The 25,000-nt window shown below is 33.3% G+C and overlaps 1 protein-coding gene across 2 annotated transcripts in view; it reads left to right on the top strand.

Moving 5' to 3' along the window:
- LOC145267059 (neprilysin-3-like) overlaps positions 1-25,000 on the top strand; it is a 149,919-nt gene that overhangs the window by 768 nt on the left and 124,151 nt on the right. The window contains exon 1 of one of the 2 annotated variants that reach the window (XM_080123013.1): positions 18,113-20,615. The exons of the other annotated variant lie outside the window; for it this stretch is intronic. The gene's annotated coding sequence lies outside the window, so the exon portion shown is untranslated. Of the gene's footprint in view, positions 1-18,112; positions 20,616-25,000 lie in introns of those variants that run through there. 2 annotated transcript variants of the gene reach the window in all.

The raw sequence follows: 25,000 nt of genomic DNA, 5'->3' as shown, positions 1-25,000 counted from the left end.
ATTTTTATATTGATTTCTATATTTTTTTCACTCTTTAATTTGTTATTTTTTATTATTCATTTTTTTGATTTGCCTTCAATAAATTTCTAGACTTTTTTGTGCATGCATTTAAAATTTTCGTAGACTCCTGAAAATTCACTATGTTATTGCTATACATCTTATGAGATGATTGACCAATTTTTATGATTTCAGGTTCAAATGAACAGCTACAGCAAGAATTGGAATACACCCTACTAAAGCCTGATTGTCACAGCTGGTGACTTCCAAAAATGCAATCTGGACGTGAGGACATTTTAGAAGAACGATATGCGACAAAATTCTGTTTTAAACTTGGAAAAAAATGTCGCAGAAACGTATGGAATGTTTCAGATTACTTTGGGAACATCTTGCATCAATCGAGTTTTTGATTGGCATAAGAGATTCAAGGAAAGCAGGGGGTCTCTGAGGGATGATGAGAGGTTTTGGAAGAGTAAGAAAGTAAGAACACCAGAGTTGATTGGCCAAATAAAGAATTTCATGAATAAGGACCGTCGTGTGTCTTCTTAAGTGCACAATTTGATGTCAGTGTAGAAACTGTACATACATTTATTCGTGAGAAATTGAAGATGTGGGAGATTTACGCGAAATTTGTCCCAAGAGTGCTCCATCCTTGTCAAAGATGGGCATCAAGATAGTTCCTTACCCTTCTTATAGTCCAGACCTTGCTTCCTATGACTTTTGGTTATTCCCTAAGCTCAAGGAAACCCTTAGAGGCTGTCATTATGTGACAATTGAGGAGATGAAAGAGACTGACAAGTCATTGACACGCTGACACAAGAAGACTTCTATGGAGCCTTCCAGAAGTTACAACAAGTGCATTACAGGTGGGGGAGATTACTTCGAAGGGGACTAGGGTTTCGTATATGTACTATCAATAAAAGTGCCCATACGAAAAACAAAGTCTGGAAACTTATTGAAGGCGCCTCGTATATGCCTATCTTTTTTTTCCGTTGTTATTTTGTTTTTTCATTCTTTCAATTTATTTATCTTTATTTTTTATTTTCTTTATTATCTTTTATTTCTTGCAATTTTCCCTTTCTTTATAACGGTTTCTCTTTTTTTCTTTTTTTTTATTCTTTTTTTTGTTTTGTTTTGCTTCTTTTTTTTTTGTTTAGTTTCTTTTTCATTCTTTTAATTTCTTCCTGTTTTTTTTTTTTCGTCATTTTGTTTTTCTTTCCTTCTTTCTAGTTTTAATATAATATTATAAAATATTAAAATCTTAGGCGCTTCTACACTATTGGGACGAAATTTTGTAGTCAATAAATTGAGTTTTCAGATAAAAAACAAAACAAAAAAACAATGCTTTCAACTGATATTTTTTTTATATATAAATTCTAATAATTTACAATGGTAGCTTCCAAATTATGCAGTCGAAATTATCTGAATATTACTTAATTATTAAAAAAAAGAACAACAAAAAAAAAACAACTTTCATCGCGTTAGCAGGTGAAAAACTGTGGCCATCTTGTTTAAATCGAAACGGAAAATTACCCCCCCCCTTTTGAACTCTCCTGTTTCGATCGTTTTCGTCAAATTCTATTTTTTATTTTCTTTAATAAATAATTTTCTACCTAATCGATTTTCATAATTTTTGGATATAATCATCTTAAAAATACGAGGAATACGTAGATACCATTGTTCTCATGTGAAATTCAGTTTTACGATTTCCGAAATTTCGTTCCGATAGTGTAGAAGCACCAAATTTATTTATTTATTTATTTTACTTCCGTTCCAAGACATTAAACACAAGATCATGTGAGGGTTTGATGAAAATGTTTCTGGGGGACGACCTGGGTTCGAACTTGGCACACTCAGGTTTGCAATCCGTGCCGTTAACCACTTAGTCATAGTCACGCCCCGAAATTATTTAAATCTTACGTACCAGAAGGATACCCGTTCCAGGTCGGGTAACATGAAATTACTCTCACGAACCGAAGAGTTTTCATCGCTTTTATGTCCTTTTACAAATATTAGTGATATCAACGTAGCAAAGGATGGGGAGGGGCATGATGGACGTTCCGCCCCGAGTGGCACGTGCCTGAGGGCAGCATTTTGAGGGGATAAAAATAGAAAAAATAAATAAATAAATAAAATAATAAAAAAAAACTAAAAAAAAAAACAAAACAAAAAAACTGAAATTTTATACTAAAATGAGTTTTTTTTAAGGTCGTAATATGTTTTCGCGTTTTATGTGTGTAATACTCAGTATTACACACATAATTACTAATACTGTTTGTAAATGGATTTTAGATCCTTGATTGTAATTTGTTTTCCTAGTTTTGCATATGAATAAAAAAATATCTGATATTTTGGCCAGAATCAAAGTGTAGTATCTGTTCTTCATATGCGATACTTCCATTTCTTGTTCTCTTTCAGTGGAGGAGAAATCCCTCACGACTGAGACCATTTTTATTTTTGTACCTTTTCTCCACGTTAAAAAACGACCCTGGTGTCTAACTCTGTCCCGTGGGGAGGCATTGTAAATAGGTACAAAATATCTGATATTTTCCCGAAACCGCTGGCCTTGACGGAGGAAAGTCTAAAAAAAACTTGCTGCTATGGTTTCAAATAACAGCAAGGAGAAACCTAATTCCAAATATTTCTCATATGTAACATCTCCCATCTCTTGGAAATAGGGTACGGCTATGAATATCTCCAGTATCAAATAATCTTTATACATTGTGAAATTTACTTTCTGTATGAAGACCAAAGAGGAAGATATAACATATGAGAAATATTTGGAATCAAGTCTCCCCTTGCTGTTATTTCATCTCATTTGAAACGATAACAGCAAGTTTTCGTTTCCCCTTTATCAAGGCCAGAGGTTTTGAGGAAATATCATATTTTGTAATTCATATGCAAAACTAGGGAAAAAATGACTATGAAACATTTTATTATTGTAAAAATGTACCAATAATGGGTTTCGGATGATGGATGATCCCCTTTATGCGCGACCTTAAGGACAAATGTCACATAGCTTACTACACAATTCAGGTTATTGCCTTTCCAACGAGCCTTCATTTGTTAAATTCTGATCAATAGTCGCTGAGATTTGGAACTTATAATTGCCAAATTAGGTGGTATCTCTCTCTCTCTTTCTCTCTCTCTCTCTCTCTCTCTATACATATATAAAAATTCGTATTCCTGTCTGTTTGTTTGTTTTTGTGTATTTGTTCACAATTTGATTAAGATATACAAAAGATCCATTACTTTATGTTTCATTCATTCCTATATATAGTATGATTCTTGCAAAATATACGATTAAGAGGTGACGTCATTTGCATATTACATTAAGGAAAATCGATTTTATTAAATAGAGGTGTGTTTGTTATTGTTTATAGTGAGATAATTGTTTTAAGCGTTTTATTTAAGTTTATTATTTAAATTTGATTTATATTGATAACATATTTAATTTAATTTATTTTTACCGATATCGATTTACAAAAACCGGTTTGACGCGAAGTTTGTTCTTTTTTTTTTTGTTTTCTTTTTCGGTGGATATTAAAACTAAAAACTTTCAAGCATTATTTTTTTAATTAGTTTGAATAAAATAATTTCCGTGATTTAGCAATTAACGTTGTGATCCAGTGGATTTTTATTTTAAAATAAACAAACAATCCAATTCAACGACAATTCTTTATTCAAAACAAAAACAAACAAAAAAACTTTTATTTACGTTCTTTTACCAGTTTGTTTTTCTTCACATTTTTTTGATATCGTAACTGCTAATGTTTTTTTTCTTTTAATAGCACAATAAGTCAAAACTCATCATTTTTATAACATAAAAACGTGTATTTCGGTTAACACAACTTCTACTTTGGTTATATTGAAACCGAATTATTTACAGTTTGTTTTCGTTGCAACAGATCGTAATAAAAAATCTTTCTAGACTGAGGTAGCATAAAAGAAATTCGCTTAAACTGGAATATAGTCATAAAAAGGTGCTCAATATCCGGAGAATAGCTTCTTTTCGTATACCTTCTGCCGAAATATCTGGTGGAGAGTCACGTACTTCTTTTTTCGGGAGTGGGGGGGGGGGATTACATTTTCGTGTTTTCATTCGTTCTTTTATTTTTGAAATTTTTGTTGGGATAACGATGGAGTTGACATATAATAATGAAAAACTGGTCAATATTCTTAGTATAGCAGGTGTGACCAAACCGAATTCATGTCGACCCTGGCAACGCTGGGTATCTATGCAATATATATATATATATATATATATATATATATATATATATATATATATATATATATATATATATATATATATATAGAGAGAGAGAGAGAGATAGATCACCTTATTTGGCAATAATGTTTGGACGATATCAAAATGTCATTAATTCACTGCCCGCACATAGCGTAGTAGTGAAAGGTCTTGACTGCCGCTTTTGGGCGGTAGGGTTTTGATCAGGGCTTGAGGTAGTTACCTGTCTAGCCGCACTGATGAGCTGTGATACAGAGAAACATTAATGTATGTGGATTACTATATATATATATATATATATATATATATATATATATATATATATATATATATATATATATATACACACTTGTAGCTATATTAAATTGCTCATATCTGATTCTACATGAAAATTTGCAGACTTTTCGAAAATTATAATACTATTCTATGGTTAAAAGAACTTATATTTTCAAACCAATAAAATATGCCCAAATTTGCCTACATTTGTATATATAGTGTTCTGGCAGGCCAGCTTCAGTTTTGCTGCTTCAGTTGTCTTCCCTGTGGCCTTCCCAGGCCACTAATATATTATTTCTACAATCTAACAACGCTACAGCACACACAAACAACTTCCTATGTACAATGCCTCCCGACGACGGCAGAGTTAGACGCCAGAGTCGTTTTTTTTAATGTGGAGAAAAGGAACAAAAATTAAAAATTGTCTTAGTCTGCAAACAAGTTAGTCAATGGACTTTCTTCTATGTGGGATGGTGGTTCAGGTGGAAGGGTATTCGCCTTGCAAGCAGCTAATCGGGTTTTGAATCATGAGTTCGGATATGCTTTACTGATGAGTTCAAAGGAGGGCGAAACTCGAGTCTAGGACTTCCAGTCTGTGGCTTTCTTGGTTTGTGGGAGCTGCAGCGTTGTTTGGCTGTGGAAATAATTGTATACACATATCATCTCGCGTTAAAAAAAATCTACTAAAATTCTGTGGATCTTGTTTACTTTATTGTCATCGTGCACATTGAATTGCGTCATAAAAGATCAGCAACGTTAATAAAGGGTGAGTGAAAAAAGGAGTAGTGTGAGGAGACGAGTGACGTTAACAATTAAAAGAAAGCGAGGAAAAGGGAAAATAAAAAAAGGAGAGGAAGAAGAGAAAGAAAGAGAGAGAGAGAGGGGGGGAGAGGGAAGCGGTTAAACAAACGAAGAAGTTTACTTGGCCTTCGGGACAAGATCAAAGTGTAGTATCTGTTCTTCAGATGCTGCGCTTCAATTTCTTGTTCTCTTTCAGTGGAGGAGAAATCCTTCACGACTGAGACAATTTTTATTTTTGTTCCTTTTCTCCACGTTAAAAAACGACCCTGGTGTCTCACTCTGTCCCGTGGGGAGGCATTGTAAATAGGAACAAACGAAGAAGAGAAAGATGAGTAGAGGGGAAAGATAAAAGAGAGAGAGAGAGAGAGAGAGAGAGAGAGAGAGAGGGAGAGAGAGGAGGGGGGGGGGGTTAAAAACGAATTTTTATTTAGGATTTTTTCCTTCGATGTAAGTGTTGTGCAAATTTGCATTGACTTTCTGTGGCTTGTTAAGATGAAGTCGTTTAAAGCAAAAACAATGTTACGTACTTAACTGGCATACCGAAAATAGTAATATATCCCAAAATTACGAAAAATCATTGAGTAAAAGTTGTTTATAGTTAAAAGTTAGATGTTTGTTAAGATACTGCCGACAAATCGATTCTTTATATATATCGTTTTAAGCAAAAATAATATTACTTACTTAATTGTTATGCCGAAAATAGTAATATATTAAAAAAATTTCGAAAATTCATCGAATATAACAATTCATCGATTATAACACCTGGAAGTTTTTTAGTAAAAAAAATGTCTATCGATCTAGAGTACACAAATTTGACGCCATTAAGATGTAATCTAAAATATACGTTCTGAGTTATGTCCCCTGTTTATAAACTTCACCGTCTACTTTAAAACATCTATGGAAAATGCAATTTTCGCCAATTTTCCGTAAAAATTACTTTAAATAACTTTCTACTCAATGATTTTTCGTAATTTTTGGATATATTACTATTTCCGACATGACAATCATGTAAGTAATATTGTTTTTGCTTAAAATGGCATAGTTAAAGAAATCGATCAGTCGTCTCCATCAAGAACCGAAAATTGAATTAGAATTTGTAATTTAAGACGTCAAAACAATGTAGGTTTTTTCTTTTTTTTTTTTAAATAAAAATTTGCTTTAAAATTTTAAATCAACTTTGTATATCGTCGAAATTAAATTGATTTGAAATTTTAGCGCTTCTTCGTTATAATATTGAGATTCGAAAATCGAAATATTGAATTTTAAATAAAACAAATGGTACCTACTTTATTGTCATGTCGAAGTTAGTAACATATCCAAATATTATGAAAACCGATAAGATAGAAAATGAATTATTAATGAAAACGATTTTCGAAATAACCTTCAAGCTTATACATAACTAGCAGGATCAGTTAACCGGCGTTGCCCGGTGAAAGCATGCCCTTCCCTCGCGTAAAAAGTTTATGTACAGCTGTTGTTGGTATTACCCAACCCCAATCCCCAACCTCCTCATGTTAAGAACGGCTTTTGGAATAGACACTTCTAACATGCTCATGATAAGAATGGCTTTCGAACTGAACACCCTAACCTACCGTGTTAAGAACAGTTTTCGGAATAGACACCCCATTCTGTGGGGGTGGATTGTCAAAATATCTGCCCCAAATTTAATCTTGATAATCGTAGTCATGATCCTCACGCGCAAATACCATTTTTTTTTTACATGGGCATAACCACTTTTCAAGGCCCAGAGACCACTCGAGGATAAGGATTAAGAATGTACAGTAGTCAATTGGACAATATAGTAATCGTTAGTAATGGAAATTCGGTAAATTTGTTAACTTAAGTGGAACGGCTCATCAAGAACTTGTTTACGTTGGACTTGAAGACAACCATATTGTAGTCGGATGGAAAGCAGGAAAACGGAAGACAATTCCACAGGCGTGTAGTTCTAAGAAAGAAGCTTTGTTCATGGAATCTACGTTAAGGTTTAGGCACAGATAAAGAGTGGGGGGGGAATTATGTATAGTGTTTTCAGCTAGACGAGTGTTTCTTGTGAAAGTTTGGCGAGGGGGGACCAAAGATTGAAGCTCAGTCGAGCACTTGGCTTGATAATAACGATAAAACAGAGACAAACTCGCAACATCTCTTCTGTGAGATAGAGGTTGCAGGGAAGAGAAAAGGATATCTCCTACGAGGCTACGAAGTCTATTTTGAACTATATCAAGGCAGGATTATGTCTCCTTATGCAAAGACTGGCAGAAACGAAAAAGAAGTGAGTTCTGTCAACAACGCTTTGTGGTCCCTTTCTTCCCGTATCGCTGCGCGCTAAGAAATCACCTCTCGGCTATGTACTTCTAAACGGATGGGTCAATTTATTTTGAAATTTCACACAAGTGTACTTTATGTACGCGGAAGTGTTCTTATATAGAGCTTTTATTGGAATGTATTCGATAAGTATCAGTAATCTATAACTGAACAAATCGGATGAAAGAAGGAACAGGTGATTTTGACTAAAGTTAACACCTTCTACAGTCTAACATCACAAGATCGTTAAATCAGTTTTATTACAACATAATTCGAGAGGCGCTGCACATAAAATCAACAGTAGGTTCTTTGAGATGACATGGGCGCGTTGAAAATTACCGTTTTTGTTTAGAGCGCAAGTGAAACATGATACTTGGCTTTAATTCAAATAATTGTATACAATAAAAATATAGATAGAGGATTGCATCAGCAGTGAGATATCTACTGGATCGATAGAAGGATCCCACCATTTTTCCTTGGCAACAAATTTGATGTACATGTTCCATTTAAGATCAGGAGTAAAGGTCAAACCCAGAAGCTTGTCAAAACATGAGGCCTCCCCATGAACCAACCTTGAATTTTTGTGTGTGCCATGTCGGTCGAAAGAAATGTTAATGTTGGGTACTTATGTATTTTTGTTACCGTGCTGAAATAATAACGTTATTTTGAAAGCCATTCTGAACATGCTAGAGGAGTGCGTTTTGTAATTAATCTGTGTTTCCATCTTAAAATTTAATACTCACATGATTACATGTTCAATAATGTGTGAGAAATTCCATATACGGCAGCCATCTTTTCTTGTCGTCCGACCACGCATTAGTGGTCGGTCGTCATTGGTTAAAATTTGAATGTGTCAGGCGATTGACATGGCGCGCAAATGTATCATGCTTTCTTTTTCAGTCTAGACAAAACTTGGCATCGGTAAAGACTCAATCCAGCAGCTCTCACTGGAGAGAGCTAAGACAATTCCTTCATGAACACTAAACAGTTGGTGAACGAAGGACGACATCTCTACAAGCAGAGACTACTTATGCTGCTGAATTTATCCTAATTGAGGATGACATTCAAGAACTGTTCTGCATGTTTATTTACCAAATATTGGATCTTATCTCAATTCATCTTGAGTCCTAAGCGGCTCACATTATGCCTAATTATAGGCGCCATCATTCCCGCTGGGTTTACCATGAACATTCATGGATCCTTACGAGGAACAACAAACTAACATTCCGACAATAGGAACTCGAACTAAAGGCTCCATACGTATGGAGGCAAATCAGGCCACCATTTTGGAAAAGAACCAATAAGCTTTCATTGCTGTTACTTGTGAATAAATTTTGAGTTGAAAGGTATGGCTTTTGTATTTGTGGATTCTTTTGCCTCTGCAGGAAATTGAGATGTGAGAAAATAATTTCTCACAAATGACGTTATTAAATTTAACTTGTATAAAGTTTGTGGAGCATTTTCAATGTAGACAAATTGTTCATGTGAAAATGTAGAATAAACGTATGTTTATATCAAGTGAGATATCCGCGTTGACCTTTAAGATCCGCTTTTAGTTATAGGTTGTGTGTCGGCCTAGGAAAAAAAAACATTAAAAAAAAGAAAGGAAAAGGGAACGTCGGTAACTACATTGCCCGAAAACTTCCATTAAATATTAGTCTTTTAATGGGGCAAATAGGTCACAATAGTAAACAGAAAAAAGTTATATTGATTAATATTCGAAAAACTATTTGCGTACAATGATAATGCAGTATTTTTTAATCATTTAAACGCAAATAGGTCACAAATGACGTAGGTAAACGATAATGTTGTTTTTATTAAAAAAAAACTACTTATTTTGCGGACAATTTATATGCGATTGTTTTTTAAAACGCAAGTAGGTCACTAATAACGTAGGTAAACGATAATTTGCATTTTGATAATTTCGCAAGTGTATTTCCTAGAAAATAATTTTGTGCATAAAACGCAAATATCTCCCAAATATTGTAGGTGAACAAAAAATTATTTTGGCTTTTTAAATAAATTCGCAACTTTATTTTCCATAAAATGATATTATCCTTATGCGCGTTGATTACCCTCACAGTCCATCCATCCATAGCTCTTGAGCCCCTGGAGGGGCATAGGCCATCTACAACTTTTTTTTGTAGATGTTTTTGTAGCGAGGGGTTCTTTTTACAGGGTGAGGGTGCTGGCCCTACGTCCAACATTTCCAGAAGGTACATACAGCGTGTAGCCTTCCCAGGCTCAACGTTGCTTAACTTCGGTGATCTGGTGAGAACCGGTGTGTCAACGTGATTGTGCCGTACACCCTCACTGTCATTTTTGTAAACAATAATTATAATTTCGCCCACGGTCATTTTTGGATAATAAATAGTCATAAAAAAATAATGGTGCTCAAAAAACAATTAGATTGACTAATAATCGATATAATATGTAAACGTCCATGTGTATTCTTTATAAGCAAAGACAATGTTCTGTCTAAACTAAATAAAAAGTGTGTAATTTTTTTCAAAAAAGTGTTTCTATCTCTTTCGCCCTCTCTCATTCGTGCACACGCTCTCTCTCTCTCTTTCTTTCTCTCTCTCTGTTTCTCGCTTTCCATTTCCCTTACACAAAATAATGATTTCTCCCTTATACACTTCCAGCATGTCTTATTGGTTGCTATCTTCTCGCTTTATATCTAGGTATCAGTCTATCTGCATCTCCTGTCTCCCTATGAATCGATCTTATTCTGTCTGTGTGTAACAGAAAAGAAACCAGTGGTTTAGCGGTCATGTTTTTTTTTAACAGAGTGTATTCGTTTATTCAGTAAGGTATCTATTCTCGAATAGGCCAGTTGAGAGATAGCAACCAATGAGAAGTGCTGGAAGTGTATAAGGGAGAAATCATTATTTTGTGTAAGGGAAATGGAAAATTAATGCTTTGTGTAGGAGTTTATAATCCTGTTAAAAAAGGTGACTGAAGAACATAGTAAGAATGTGTATATATTTTCCGGGTGTAGACTGGGGGCAGGAAGAGTACTGTAGATAGAGTAGGAAAAGTTAGAACTACTTCCTCTGTAGATGATGACGGTAGTCATGATGCCTCTCCTAGGATGTAATATAAGGTTTTAATCCAATGAATACATGTGTCTGGAATGGCGATCAAAAGTTAGATAAGGTAGCTGATAATAGTTTAGTGATAATAAATTAGTATGTGGCATCTGTTCTTGCAAACCTACGGTATTTTGGTCTTGAGGGGAAAAACTACGCCTCTTTTATTAAATATATATATATATATATATATATATATATATATATATATATATATATATATATATATATATATATATATATATATATATAAATAAAAGTTACAATAAGTTTACTAAGGTAATCAAAATGGTAAACTTAAAATATATTATAAATATTAAAGAGTTAATATTTACAAGTAAAATAAATTCAGCCAGATGTAAAAAGCTCAATAAAACCAAAAAGGAAATAGAGCTTATAATAGCTTAAAAGAAACTGCAACTGTATTAATAAACATCTTTGCCCACTCAATAATGATTGCATCCATAAAGATGTAATATATTCATGCACAATTACAGAGCTCCCACGCAATTCTCCCATAATAGACAATAACATTTTGCCACCAAATTATCCTTCCTCCGACCCTCCCTCTGATATAATTATTAATCCAACAAACGAATCAACCAGCTCCTCTATTTTCAATCATACAACCAGCTATAATAATAATAATAATAATAATAATAATAATAATAATAATAATAATAATAATATTTTTCATAGCAGCCATCCTAACACTGATAATACTAATTATCTCCTCCAAACCAATCCTGATACAATTACTGTCCTACCCTCTTTTCATCAAAATGAACAAAATTTAAACTCTCTTCCCAGTATAAATCAACAAATTAATATTAATTCTCGACCCCGAGCTATTAATAAAACATGTACATATATAGGTGCTACTTCAACTTTAATAAAGAAAAGAATTTCAAACCACACTTCTTCTTTCAATAACCAAAATTCAAATAATAACCAGGGAACTTCTCTAGCTACACTGGTTAAAAAGCTTAAAACTCTGCCAATACCCACTTTTCAATTAAATGGACCATCCTAAAAAAAGTTAAGTCTTACACTCCAGGATCTAAGTCTTGTCACCTCTGTACATCTGAAGCTATAACTATTATAACCTCCCCTCAAAGTAGTAATATAATAAACTCTAAAAACGAACTGATCTCCTATTGCAAACATATGTCCAAGTTTAAATATGGTAAATTTGAAATCACATAGCTATTAATTTAACCCTTCAAATATATATCTTTTTCCATAATTTTATTTTTTTATTTTTTTTATAATCTTACCTTCTAAGCTTTTTATATATATATATTTTCTTTAATTTCTTTGGCCGGTTTTCCATCTGGTGTCTCCGTTTTATGGTATAAGTATACCTATTAATTAAATATATACATCAACCTACTCACTTTTATTCTATGTATTTGTTTACTTATATTTCACTATATGCATTTACATACACATTTATTTGCCTTATTCCGGAGTTTGTAGATACCGGCCTCTCCCTCCCCTTATTTTGTATGTAAGTATGTATGTTTTTGTTTAACTTGTATATGTTTATGCATGCGTGTGTGTTTGTATATATATGTATATATATATGTGTGTGTGTGCTGTTGTATATGTATTCATATATGTATATATATATATTTATATGCGTGTGTGTATGTATATACATATATGTGTGCATTTGTGTGTCTGTATGTATGCATGTATGTATGTATGTATGTATGTATGTATGTATGTATGTGTGTATATGTATATATGTATGTGATTGTATATATATAATTTTCTATTTTTTATTTATTTTTTTATTTATTTACTTTCACTTTTTAATTTTTTTATATATATATATATATATATATATAACAGACGCCCCATTTCTTAAACTTGGCCATTTATTTGTTCTTCTGATCAGTTTTCTTAATTTAATTCTGGGACTTTCACGTGCATATCTAAGCTGACATAATTATTAATGCTAACTTTCACGCTTTTTGTCTAGGTCAGTTTGACCTTGCTTTTCAAATTTAAACTGTCACCGTTTTTCGGGGTTTTTTTAAGCCTTAATTTTTTTGATTCATCCAGCCTTGACAGACGTATTTTAAATATTATCTCTAGTGCTTTTCTTTTAATGATTTGGAATTCATTCTATTTGCGCTTTTTTCCAAGGAACTCTGCCCTTTGGATCATTTTGGACCATTTGGAATTTACCCATTGGATTGAAATTTTAAATTCGACCGTTTTGGATTTTACCATTTTTGGATTTTTACCCTTGACCGGACTATCCATTCATGTGAAATCTTTTTATTATTTTTCTTTTGCCTCCTAATCCCCTTACCTCACCCTTTTTTTTAACCAAGTAAGATCTTTGACTTACTTGTAGTTTCATTAAATACTTTTATATGCAAAATCCGATCCCGCATTTTGCTAATTCCTGCCCTCTGATGAGAAGGAGAGCATTTCTTCGAAACTCCGCGGATTAAGGACTATCCACTTATCTTGTGCTTCCTTTTTTTAAAATTTTAACTCTTTTTCAAGATGTCTTTTAACATGTTTTATTAATCATTTGTTCATATATATATATATATATATATATATATATATATATATATATATATATATATATATATGGATTATGCAGCATCAATTCAGGGGGAGTAAATCAGCCCGCCTTGTTGCGATTAATGGCGGATATCACGGAATCATGTATTTGTCAAAGTACATGTTTTAATGTTATAATGCAATAATATTTAACTAATTTCAACATGACGATTAGGTAGATAACTTTTAGTTGAACTTGACATAAAAGTAAATAACATTGGTTTTTAATGAAAATTCATTTTTTAAACTGTCGTATTTCTAGGTACTAGCAAAAATGGCGGAATAAAGATTGGGGATATAACTTTTCTTTGAAAGCCGGTTTATCATAATTTTTTGTACGTTTCCGACTACTTTTTGATTGTATTTGAAAGATTAAAGCCTAAAGTTAATTTCTAAAAAGAAAAAAATATTTGTACACATAAAAAAAAAAGTTATAATGAAAAATATTTTCACGGCGACACCGCGAGCTAACAAATTCAGGGCACTTCTGCATGTCAGTGACATGGGGCGAATGTGTGTATTTTAGTTTCAAGAACCGCCGACAGTGGTCACTTGTCAACCAAAGAACAGGGGTCGATAACTCTTCCTTTTCTAGAAGTGCGTGCAAACTAAAATTATATTTTGGTACATTTTTTTAAACAATCTTTCTGTACAAAAAAAAAAAAAAAAAATTCTTAAACCTCTATAAATGTTTCATGTTTTTTAAATTATATTTTGCTACATTTATATACAACCTTACCGTAAAAAAATCTAAAAACAATAAATGTTTCATGTTTTTATCATATTTATTATTTTATCTTCAGTTATGAATCACTTACTGAAAATAAAATTATATCAATACATTCAAATTATATTTTGATACATTTTTTATTCAATAAATGTTTGGGTTTTCATATTTTTGTGTTATTTATTTTGTTATTATATATTTTTGCGTTATCGTAAACACTTGTTTATATTTTAGGTTCACATAATGGCCGCTAGATGTCAGTGCTCTTTTAAAGAACAGGGGTCAATAACTCATCTCTGTTGCTAATATATCACTGACATGCAGAAGTCCCAAATTCAGCTTTGAAATATCTTTTAAAAATAAATACTAGTTTTCTAAGTCTATTTCAAAGATAATTAGTAAAGTCCTTGAATTAAATTAAAAAAAAAACACTTTGTTTACACACACACACACACACACACACACACACACACACACACACACACACACACACACACACAAACTTATTTAGCCCCCAAAAGCGAGATTCTGCTTTCTCAAAATCACAACAAAACCGAAGTCCCGTAAACATGTATTATATGGAAGCCCAAAATGTCAGAAAGTCGAAAGGTTGTCTGAAAATGATGCCAGGTAGTTAAAGGGAGGTAGGCGATGCTGGTTTTCTTTTTTTCTTCTTTTTTTTCTTTTTTTCCCCGTCGTGCATCCGTACATTCCTATTGTGAACGTTTGTATAAGTTTTACCATTTTTTAATTTAATTATTTTTCTTTGTTCCTGCTTTTAAATTAAGAAAAAATGTATTTTTCAAGATTATATAAAAATTATGTTACATCGGAAGCAAGGAAAATATTAGAATCTTACATATAAAAATCTTACATATAAAAATTATGCGAAAACTGTAATTTAAAAAAAAAAAAAAGAAATATTTTTTGCAATTATAATTTTTTGTGCGAAAATATTAAATAAACAATGCTTAATTCAATGATAATATCGGTAGTTCGAGAAATTATTTTTTCTTCGAGTTATATCGAATTCATTAATACGGATTTAGTTTTTTTTTCCATAATGTTCGTGTAAAAAAATTTTTTTTTTTTAATTGTTATATTTTACGATACTTTATTTTCGTAAAAAAGCAAAAATAAATTTATGCATTTTTTTTACTTCTGAAAACCATAACTTTAAAGGTATTTTTTGTTTAAAAAAATAATACATTTCTACTAAGATTCAAATAAAAAATAATGGGTTCATTATATTCTGTGATCATTACTTGATAAATACTGAGAATTTCTAAAATTGGTTAATTTCCTGGTTGTTGGTGATTTTTTTTTTTAAGTAAAGGGAGGGGTCAAAATGTTTATACATTTTGAGCATCGGCTATTCATTTTACACGTACCTACGGATTTCGCTATTATAACGAAGAAGAACCGATTTTTTTTTTTTAATTTTGCATTGTATTGACTTGTTAACTTACAAATTTTAATTCGAATAATTATTTGTACTCGTGGTACCTGTGGAAACTCCACAGCGACATCTTTCATATGTAATATATTGCTGCTGGGCATCCTGTGGACGTTCAGCGTGAATGAAGACCCCACGATATTATTGTATCCCTTTTTTTAAACTGTAAAATTATTTATCTAAGTAATCTGGCTAATGTAGTGTCAAAATATATCTGGTTATTACGGTTTATTTCCACTATCCTATGGTGACATATTTCCATTGTATTGACGCCCGGGGTGAACGGAACCCCCACAATATCATTATACCATTTTTAGACAGAACAGATACTACCCTTAGATCATAGCCAGTAAACCAAGGAAGTATATTTTAGTTTCACGTACGGCCCAAAAGCGGCGTAATTCTTTTTTTTATTTAATTAAAAAAAATTTTTTTTCATTGTGTTTTCGGTGATCGGGAGATCCTATTTATTAAAAATAGAGGATACGAACATTAAATTAATGTATCCATATACTAATTTAATGTTTGTAGCATGGTATCACCTTCTATCTTCCTTTTTAATAAATAGGATCTCCCGGTAGCATAATTTATAATCTAGAAACCGTGACACACGTACGTACGGGTATACGTTCATTAAAGGTATTAAAGATATTACGGAATTGATATATAGATTTACTTAAAAATGGATGACGTCATAAAAGATGCATGATTGGTTTTGGCAATTAAAATAAAATAAGATTAATTTCTGATATCATCAATTGCTGATTCTCTCTCTCTCTCTCTCTCTCTCTCTCTCTCTCTCTCTCTCTCTCTCTCTCTCTCTCTCTCTCTCTCTGGCCGAGGTTTAATGCAGTACTAGGAGGTCCACCGTGCAAAGCTTTACCTCCTCGGTACTCATCTAGTTTATGACCCAATCTCCGGCACTTTCGTATCAACATCTTCCGACAGATTACGTAAGCAGTTGGAAAATGCAAAGCGAAAAGTTCCAAACGGTTTTTTTTTCTTATGTAAATCGCTCGAAACAAGGCATGAAGCCACTTGACTTAAGGATCTAATAAGAACGAAATCTGATTATTGCAAAGACAGGAGATGCCTATCGAAGTCTTGCAAAGATCAAGACTGCAGGTAGAAGGAAAACAGTGAGCAGGAAGAGAGTTCCACAACTTTGCAGTCTTTGAAAAAAAGCTACTGAAAAAGGAAGCTGTACTACAATGAGGTATTAAAAACAATGAAGCGATGGAGACTTCTAGAACAACGAGTCAAACGAGCTGGAACAAAAGAAGGAGGGAATAGATCAGACAATTCTGGTGGACATATAGGACGGAAATGTTGTGCATTTCTCTCCTAATAATTACTTAAATAAATACAAGCCTAACGACATTGCTTTTAATAAAGGGTTTATTTAAAAAAGGTGAGATTGTATCTCAAACTGGAGAGAAATAAAGAAAGTGTAAATGTCTGTTTGAAGGTGTCGTCTGCCATCAGACTGCAGTCATCAACAAGTAGCTGTGGGAGGGGTGAGTGAGAGAGGTCTGTATAGGTCGCTTGCTGGCGTCTCTCTGGCGATCGCAGCTGAGATCCTAAAGGGCTAAAAATAGTCCTTAAGGGGACAGCTCAAATCAGTGTGCCCTGCCAACTGATTGGTCAGTGTGGCCGAATCACTTTGGCACCGGGCATTGATCCGCTTATAGTAAATAGTTTGTTAACTGCTACAAACACATGCTATAATAGTATTTATAAAAAAGACTGAGACTAGCAACATCACGTCTGTAAGAGAGAGGTTGGCAGTGAAGAAGAAAGGGTAGGACCCATCAAATTACAGATACGTTTCTACAATTTTTCAAGAACCTTCAAATGAGACACAGATTCACAAGCCTAAATATGACGACAGCACTCCATACATGGTTTGATATGACGATAGCACTCCATACATGGTTTGATTTGTAGAGATAGAGAATAGTCTTGGGCGTGAGAAAATGTTTAGAGTGATAGAGAGAACCGATTTTATGAGAATCAGAAAGAAAAAGGGACATGCCTACGATTGAAAGAAAGTAGCTGAGTCTTAACAGGATTAAACTAAACAAACCATTTCTTACCCTAACCTATAATAGAACCCAAATTAACTTCTAGATCAACTGCACAGTTCAACTGATCCGAAAAAGATGAACGAGAAGCAATACCAGAATAGAGGGTGGTGACGTCAGCATAAATGTTAATTTTCTGAATAATATTCTCAGGAAGATCATTCATATGAAGAATAAACAGTATTGGACCAAGAATAGAGTCACGAGGAACACCAGCATTGATAGGAAAACAACAGAAATATGTTTAGGACCGGAAGTGGCCTTCTTTCTAACGGTTACTTTAATAAATGAAACAAAGTTTGATTTGTCAGCTTAAATGCTATTTGGGTCTGAATGTGAACATCCGGCTGACGTAATTTTATATGTTGGATTTTATTATGTAATACGGTCAACGGTTTTCTGTGTGCATTGAAACATGTAGTTGTATGACAGTTTCCCATTTCTTTTACGCAGTCATTTGAACTCTGTGTGACCTTTTAAATTGCACTACGAAATAAACGAAACATCACAGTCGAAATTGACGGGATTTTCACAAAGCCCATTCGTACACAGGACGTTTTGACATTGGGGAGGGCTTCAGTTGCTTAGAGACTCTGAACTGCTAAATACCGGTTGAGGATCCGTTTTTAACAATTTGTCCTATAGGAACCGAGCCATTTTTATCTGTCGAGATGTGGTATTACCTAAGAAATTCACTCTCCTAGGTCTTTTTTTTTTAATCGCCGCAGACAATGCATGAAGCCACTTGATATAAGGCGCTTAAAAAGGTACTACTTCAAGGTAAAAAAAAACAGCCAATTGGATTGATAGATGATTCTGACCCAGAAAGACAGCAATTCTTCTCCCCGCCTTTTCAGAAACATCGCTCATGGAATGTAAGGACTAAAGGACAAAATAAAGCGGTTGCCAAAAGTAAACCGAAGGTCCACTTTCTACTCTGCTTGCTTTCCGTCTTGCAGGAGGAGATAGTTTATTCCTAACTGCCTGAGGCGCCCCGACCAGGGAATGCTGACAAGGCTGGCGAAACTATTTAAGAACACTGGCTTAATTCTCTCACCTTCCGACCTTGTGTCACATCTTCCTGCGGCGGGAAGAAGTAAATATCGACATTAATATTAAATTTATAACTAAAAGTGCTGTTAATTCTTGACCACACTTCGAGCATTTATGTACATTGAATAGTTTGAATAGTTGCCGGGGCTTAGAAATAGGGTAGGTAGTAGTGATGGGACGATTCCAATATTTTTCCGACTCTGATACCATTACCGATTCCGATTCTTTATAAATATTTAACAATAGAGTTTTTATTTATTCCCGATTGCAGTAAAAGCACATTTTGAATATGCAGATGTTTTTTTTCAAACGTAAAACATACACTTGTTGGGGATGATCTATCGATTTTAGTTTTGCTGGTTGTTTAAAATCAATAAATATTTATTATTTTATCATTACTACCAGCAGTGGAAGATTTTGCTATAAACAGAATCAAATAAAATGAATCGTTTTTGGCATTGGAAAATAGGCACCAATTTTTTCCGATACCAATACCCGCAAAAGTTCCAATTTTTCCGATTCTTAATTCTGATTAATCGTCCCAACACTAGTAGGTAGGAAAAAAAAAAGAATAGAAAAGTGGGCTCCCTCTACCATGCTAGAAAATTACTCACACCAAAGAGCATCCTATATCTTTACAAAGCCACAATTCGCTCATGCATGGAGTATTGTTGCTGCATCTGGTCTGGTTTATCTGCCATTAGTTTCTCACTCTAAAACAAAATTAAAAAAAGAGTTTCAAAGTCTAATAGGTCCCGCACTGTCGGTCAAGCTCCAACCTCTGTCTGCTACATCACTGTTCCTGTTTCTCAAGTACTTTAATGGACTGTACCTCTGATGAGCTCATAGTAACTGTGTCCCTGTCAACATACATACTTCTAACTAACACGGCACCCAGCAAAATTGCACCCCTTCGCTATAAAGGTCCTTAGATGCCAGAAAGGTAATAGTTTCTTCCATCAGACTGCTAGACTTTGGAATTCCCTCTGTGTTTCCTGGTTTCCTGACTGTACTAAACTGAAGAAATGTAACGTGAACAGATAGCTGCTCAACTCCCCACGATCCCTTGTTAGACATGATCCCAAAATAGTAGCCCCTGAGGTTTCAAGTCGTAATATGCTTTTTTAGGGAGTTAAAAAAAAATGCTGGGAAATATATATTTTGAAATAGTATGGTGGAGTAATGCGGTCCGTAAGCTGCAGAATTACCTCCCTTTAAAAAAATTGGTTTTTGTGTCAAAATTTAAAGCAGTTTCTTTTTCATGTCTTTTTTTCGGAACATGTGGTAATGATTAGGGTTATGACAAGAGAATATTCTTTTCATTATTTGGACTCTCGAGTATATATCAGTTAATATATTATATATTTTTAGATAGAGTGATGTGGTTCTCAATTAATTAATTGTGTCTAACTATGTCGGATATATATTCGAGAGTCAAAATAATGAAAAGAATATACTATTGTCATAGCCCTAGTAATGACGAATACTTTTAAGATGAGTGGTCTCATGTTCTGCCACACAAAATTAGAGAGTGTGAGTCACTTGACATCCACCTGTAAGCGTTAGATAATAGCTGCTTAGACACGGTTATCTATCTATCTATCTATCTATCTATCTATCTATCTATCTATCTATCTATCTAGCGATAAATGGGCAACAGAGATTTGAACCGTCATGTTTTCACAACATATCAAACCCTGTGACCCGGTGGGTTTACACCGGAAGATGTGAGTGGGGACTGGACGTGACATGTCATGTGTTACGTGTTTCGGTTTCTGCAAGCATAGTTTGAGTTGGAGCCTGGACGCCGAACTAGCAAGATGGGTTAAGAAGGTCTCCCCATGAGGGAGGTGACGGTCTCCAGTAGAGAACCCCCAAGTCAAAGGTCGTTGATCACTCCATTTCTGCTGACGAAGTGTCTTCGTTACAGCAGGTTCCAGCTTCCCTAAGAACGTTGGTAAATCCATCAGAAGCGGCCAGCAGTAGACAGGTATGTCGTCTTAGTTACCTGCATGATATATGTTGATACGCACGCACCGAAAGCACTAGATGAGTCAAGAGCCATTAAAACATTTAAGACGAGGACAAACACAGCGTACATACATTATAAGAAGACAACAGACATTTATTTAGTGCCACGTACACATTCAACACATTAGTAGCCCGTTTTTTTTCTGATAAAAACCGATTAAAAAGTTTTCCACATACCTATATACCAAACTTCAAGTTTGTAGATAAAAATTCGTTGAGTACATAGGTTGAGAAGTGTCCTCACACACACGCGCGTGCGCATACATATTCTCGTTTTTATAGATATAACAGATAAATATTATGCAAATTACTGTTGGAAACCCACCCAATATAATTCACAGCAACATATATTGGGTGTGTTTCCAACAGTAATTTGTATGTTTTTTTTTTTTTAATTCATTTCTAAGTCATTTTCAAGACTTCAAATATTTAGGTGTCAATTCGCGGTCACTATATGTCTTTTGAATCGTATAAATGTTTCAAAATTAACATATATATATATATATATATATATATATATATATATATATATATATACACACACAAAAAAATACTGTTTAAAATGTTTTAAAATATATGCTACAAACTTTTCCAGATAGGTAGAAGAGTAACTTATCTTGCCTTTGATAATATTTATTAGTGATATGTTTTAATTTTTGACCACTTTTTCGTACCCCTGTGGATTGTAGAACATGACCGATTTTTTTTTTTTTTGATTTTTTTTTAAAGAAATTAAATTTTGTTTTTGTTAGCGAATAATAAAAGTAAAAAAAATACTGGCGAACAAGAATAGAACATTGCTATTGGTTTCATAGAAAATAAAGCTCTTCGTTTTTTGCTTTTTTTTTTTTTTTTTTTTCAAGGAGCAAAGTCAAATATCTGTTATAATTATTATAGTTCATTTTTCTGTCTTCGGTTAGTGAAGGAGAAATACTTCTAGACTGAGGCAATATTTTATTTTTGTTCTCTGTTATTTCTAGATTGAGAAAATTTAAAATTTTGTACCAATCCAGAATACCTATTTGGGGAGGGGGGTGCTGGCTTTCTATACGGTTAAAATCAATCTTGCGTTACCTTTGCCCTCGTGGGGAGGAAAATAAACAGGCACTGACTTTACTTTATGTACTAAATGTCGAACATATTTGATACTCGGACTACGTTTGGTAAATCGTTTCCTTTTCATTGTATAAAAAAATGTCTGATATTGGTGGGACAACTACGACACAGGAAACCTCTAGCTGAGTGACATCTTTGTTTGTGCTCAGGTCCGGTCAGGAGTGGGGCACGATTAGGGTTAGTGTTGGGGCAGTGTGCTCTTTACACAGACACAGTGCCGTTTGTCTTTTTGTTTCATGCAATAGAGAATTATGGCCGAGGATAGAGGTTATTGATAGTAGGGCATCCGGTCAGGTTTAAAAGAAAAATATGAAATTGTACGGGGGGGGGGGGTATCAGTGTAAATGCTGCCAAATTAAGTGAAGGCCGACGCGCGTTATTTTGTCAAAATGATCTGAATTTCTAAGTGTGTTAATATCAATCCAAATTTGGTAATATGTTTTTTTAGTTTATTGCCCCCCCCCCTCTCTCTATCGACCTAACATTTATAATCTCCAGCCATCTCAATCTCTGTCTGTCTGTCTGTCTCTCTGTCTGTCTGTCTGTCTCTCTCTCTCTCTCTCTATTAAAATTTTCTGATTTATATATATACTAGCGAGGGGTACCCGGCGTTGTCCGGGTGTTTGGAAGTGTGTGTGGAAACTCTGGGGGTGGCGGGGGTTAAAAAAAAAAGTAAGTATGAGGATCGAACCCGAACCGTTGAGGCAAAGTTGTAAATTAAAGTGTGAAAAAAAAAAAAAAAAAAAAAAACATGCGACGTTAACCATTGCCCCACCGCGAGATGCAAACGGAAACACGTTTGAATTTATTTAATTACTTGGATTTGGCAGGTGCCCGTTTTAATGAGTTAATGAGGTCACGTTTGACTACGGGATAGTATTTATTTACTGCTGAACGCTTCCCCCCCCCCCAAGATCTTATAGGAAAAAGACTAACCCACATGCAGCGAGCGACAAATATTGAATATTTATCTTCCCGAAATCGAGCAAATTAAATAGACAGGCGAGCTTTGTTGTTAACAGTGAGATATTACGATTTATATGTGATATAAAAAGTTTTAAAAAGTTGTGAAGCGAGCGACCGCTTCTCTGAAAAAAGCCTTTTGTTGACATGCAGAAAAGGGAACACACACACACACACACACACATACATACGTACATACATACATTTTCGCTTTTATATTTATAAATGTGTGTGTGTGTGTGTGTTTGTGTGCTTGTGCTTGTGTGTGTGTGTGTGTGTGTGTGTGTGTGTGTGTGTGTGTGTGTGTGTGTGTGTGTGTGTACTATTATATAAAAGTCACTGTGCGTTTGCGTGTGAGTTCCTTCCTCATAGGTTCCAAAACAGCTGAACTTATCTTTTGCAAATTTCACACAAATGTAATTTATATGTCTGGCAGTGTTCTTAGATATGTTTTGTACAGAAATTCATCTGATAAGTATCGAAATTCGAAAAAATCCGATCCTAAAAATAGCTTTTTTTTTTTTCTTATAGACGAAAAAGAATTTTTGGAGTGGAATTTTTATACGTTACACCGGCATAATAAAATTTTTTTTTTCTTATAGACGAAAAAGAATTTTTGGAGTGGAATTTTTATACGTTACACCGGCATAATAAAAGTTTTTTTTTCTTATAGACGAAAAAGAATTTTTGGAGTGGAATTTTTATACGTTACACCGGCATAATAAAAGTTTTTTTTTCTTATAGACGAAAAAGAATTTTTGGAGTGGAATTTTTATACGTTACACCGGCATAATAAAATTTTTTTTTTCTTATAGACGAAAAAGAATTTTTGGAGTGGAATTTTTATACGTTACACCGGCATAATAAAATTTTTTTTTTCTTATAGACGAAAAAGAATTTTTGGAGTGGAATTTTTATACGTTACACCGGCATAATAAAATTTTTTTTTTCTTATAGACGAAAAAGAATTTTTAGAGTGGAATTTTTATACGTTACACCGGCATAATAAAATTTTTTTTTTCTTATAGACGAAAAAGAATTTTTGGAGTGGAATTTTTATACGTTACACCGGCATAATAAAATTTTTTTTTTCTTATAGACGAAAAAGAATTTTTGGAGTGGAATTTTTATACGTTACACCGGCATAATAAAAGTTTTTTTTTTCTTATAGACGAAAAAGAATTTTTAGAGTGGAATTTTTATACGTTACACCGGCATAATAAAAGTTTTTTTTTCTTATAGACGAAAAAGAATTTTTGGAGTGGAATTTTTATACGTTACACCGGCATAATAAAAGTTTTTTTTTCTTATAGACGAAAAAGAATTTTTGGAGTGGAATTTTTATACGTTACACCGGCATAATAAAAGTTTTTTTTTCTTATAGACGAAAAAGAATTTTTGGAGTGGAATTTTTATACGTTACACCGGCATAATAAAATTTTTTTTTTCTTATAGACGAAAAAGAATTTTTGGAGTGGAATTTTTATACGTTACACCGGCATAATAAAATTTTTTTTTTCTTATAGACGAAAAAGAATTTTTGGAGTGGAATTTTTATACGTTACACCGACATAATAAAATTTTTTTTTTCTTATAGACGAAAAAGAATTTTTATACGTTACACCGGCATAATAAAATTTTTTTTTTCTTATAGACGAAAAAGAATTTTTAGAGTGGAATTTTTATACGTTACACCGGCATAATAAAATTTTTTTTTTCTTATAGACGAAAAAGAATTTTTAGAGTGGAATTTTTATACGTTACATCGGCATAATAAAAGTTTTTTTTTCTTATAGACGAAAAAGAATTTTTGGAGTGGAATTTTTATACGTTACACCGGCATAATAAAATTTTTTTTTTCTTATAGACGAAAAAGAATTTTTGGAGTGGAATTTTTATACGTTACACCGACATAATAAAATTTTTTTTTTCTTATAGACGAAAAAGAATTTTTATACGTTACACCGGCATAATAAAATTTTTTTTTTCTTATAGACGAAAAAGAATTTTTAGAGTGGAATTTTTATACGTTACACCGGCATAATAAAATTTTTTTTTTCTTATAGACGAAAAAGAATTTTTAGAGTGGAATTTTTATACGTTACATCGGCATAATAAAAGTTTTTTTTTCTTATAGACGAAAAAGAATTTTTGGAGTGGAATTTTTATACGTTACACCGGCATAATAAAATTTTTTTTTTCTTATAGACGAAAAAGAATTTTTGGAGTGGAATTTTTATACGTTACACCGACATAATAAAATTT

Source organism: Euprymna scolopes, chromosome 42 (genome assembly GCF_053919585.1).
Source record: "Euprymna scolopes isolate OS-2025 chromosome 42, ASM5391958v1, whole genome shotgun sequence".
In the NCBI taxonomy this organism is placed as follows: domain Eukaryota; kingdom Metazoa; phylum Mollusca; class Cephalopoda; order Sepiida; family Sepiolidae; genus Euprymna; species Euprymna scolopes.
The sequence above is the reverse complement of the archived record's forward strand: the minus strand, read 5'-3'. Positions and strand labels throughout refer to the sequence as shown.